The sequence below is a fragment of the Rhagoletis pomonella genome, unplaced genomic scaffold (assembly GCF_013731165.1).
Source record: "Rhagoletis pomonella isolate Grant_MI unplaced genomic scaffold, Rhpom_1.0 Rhpom_scaffold_00273, whole genome shotgun sequence".
NCBI lineage: Eukaryota > Metazoa > Arthropoda > Insecta > Diptera > Tephritidae > Rhagoletis > Rhagoletis pomonella.
The window spans coordinates 6118-8355 of NW_023458828.1; positions in this window are offsets into that span (position 1 = coordinate 6118).

The following is a 2238-nucleotide window of genomic DNA, read 5'->3' on the forward strand; positions in this document are numbered from 1 at the left end:
ACCCTCCGTTCCCGCCCATCCGCACGAGGGGCGCAGTCCGCATGACGTACGGAACCAGTATTTTCAATTTTTGCGCCGAGTCACGATAGGCAGGAGTTTGTTAAGTATCGAGATCGAAAACTGTTCAGCTACAGAACTAAACTCATCAGCGGATTTTATGTCTTTATTTTAATGATTCATTTATTGAGAGAGGACAGTATCGATTTCTTAATGCTGAAAAGCGGATCTGATATATCAAACGTGCTGGAATGAGAGTTAAAATCCTGGCATAACCAACGGAGTGGGTCGTGCAATTCAAAAATTGTTTTACAAGCTTTCAGAAATATATGATTACGACTACATTTTGATTACTTAGGATTACGATTATTGTAATTTTAATCCCGGAAATTTTCAGCATTACGATTACTGTAATTGTAATTATAACATGCTTGATTGCTTTAATTGTAATCCTTAAAATTTGACGATTACGACTACTGTAGTCGTAATCGTACTTTTTATAACCGAGCGCACTTGTGCACATGGGTATATTAATTTTGTTCACATAACGGTTCTTTGTAACAGCCAAAACGAATCGAGATAGATATAGACCAATGTATACATAAATGCCCAGAATGAATAGAGAAGTCGATTAAGCCATGTCTGTCTGTCCGTCCGTCTGTCCGTCCGTCCGTGTACACGATAACTCGAGCAAAAATGGATATATCTCAACGAAATTTGGTACGTAGGTTTCCGTTAATCCAAGGCAGGTTGGTATTGAAAATGGGCGTAATCGGACTGTAACCACGCCCACTTCCCATATAACGTTAATTTCCAGAAATACGAACACTGCGATATTTTAGTAACTACTGAAGATAATTCACTCAAAATTGATATTTACAATAATTTTCAGACGAAAAATAGGAATATTTTAAATTTTTGGAAAATGGGCGTAGCCACGCCCACTTATGGTTACATGTGTATATCTTGGTAACCGCTGCACCAATTTCTTCCAAAGTTGGCACAGTTGTTGGCCTTGGTACAGCATAGTAAATGGCCGAAAATTTAAAAAATCGGATAATAACCACGCCCACATCCCATATAACGGTAATTTAGAGAAATACAAAATCTTTGATAAATCAGTAAATATTAAATATTATATTTTAGGATTACAATTAAAGTAATCGCAATCAAGCAATTCAAGATTTCGATTACAATAATAAAGAAATTAGTTTTGATTAGAGCAAATATTGATTTTTATAGACTAAAATGGATTTAAATTATGCATTCGCCTATTTGTTTGGAATTGTTGTAATATTCTACACAGACTCGTGGTCGCAGTATTTCCAATAAAGTGTGATTTTGATTCACTGTCCACCTTGATGTTGTCACACAAACAGGAGGGACCTACAGTTTTACGTCAGCAAGAAAAATTAGGGCTATTAGAAAAAGGGGCGTGGCACCTCCCATACAAACCGGATTTTTCATACTGCATATCTCTGGAAGTATTCATGGTAGAGTACTCGAACATGGTATGGAGATATATGAAAACAGTCGGATACTCATGGAGAAAAATTGTGGTTATTGGAAAAAGGGGGCGTGGCACCTCCCATACAAACCGAATTTTTCATACTGCATATCTCTGAAAGTGTTCAGGTAGAGTACTCGAACATGGTATGGACATATATGAAAACAGTCGCATGCTCATGGAGAAAAATTGTGGTTATTGGAAAAGGGGGCGTGGCACCTCCCATACAAACCGAATTTTTCATTCTGCATATCTCTGGAAGTGTTCATGATAGAGTACTGTAACTTGGTATGGAGATATACGAAATCAATCATGGAGAAAAATTGCGGTTATTGGAAAAGGGGGCGTGACACCTACCGTACAAACCGAATTTTTCATACTGCATATCTCCGGAAGTGTTCATGGTAGAGTACTCGAACATGGTATGGAGATATATAAAATCAATCCCATAGTCTTAAAGAAAATTGGAGCTATTTGAAAAGGGGGCATGGCGCCTTTCAAACTCACTGAAACAATTACGTATCTTTGTATGCATATACATTTTTTCCGGGTCATTTAAGATGGCAATGAAAATATACCTTCTGACTACCACCAAACCGTAATATTAGAAGATAAATGCGTAACTGAAAATCATGAACACGAACTGTTGGTGAAAATGTTGGACCAAAATATTTCAATACAAAAAATTAATTTTGGGTGGGATGAAGTTCGCCGGGTAATTTCAATAAAAAAAA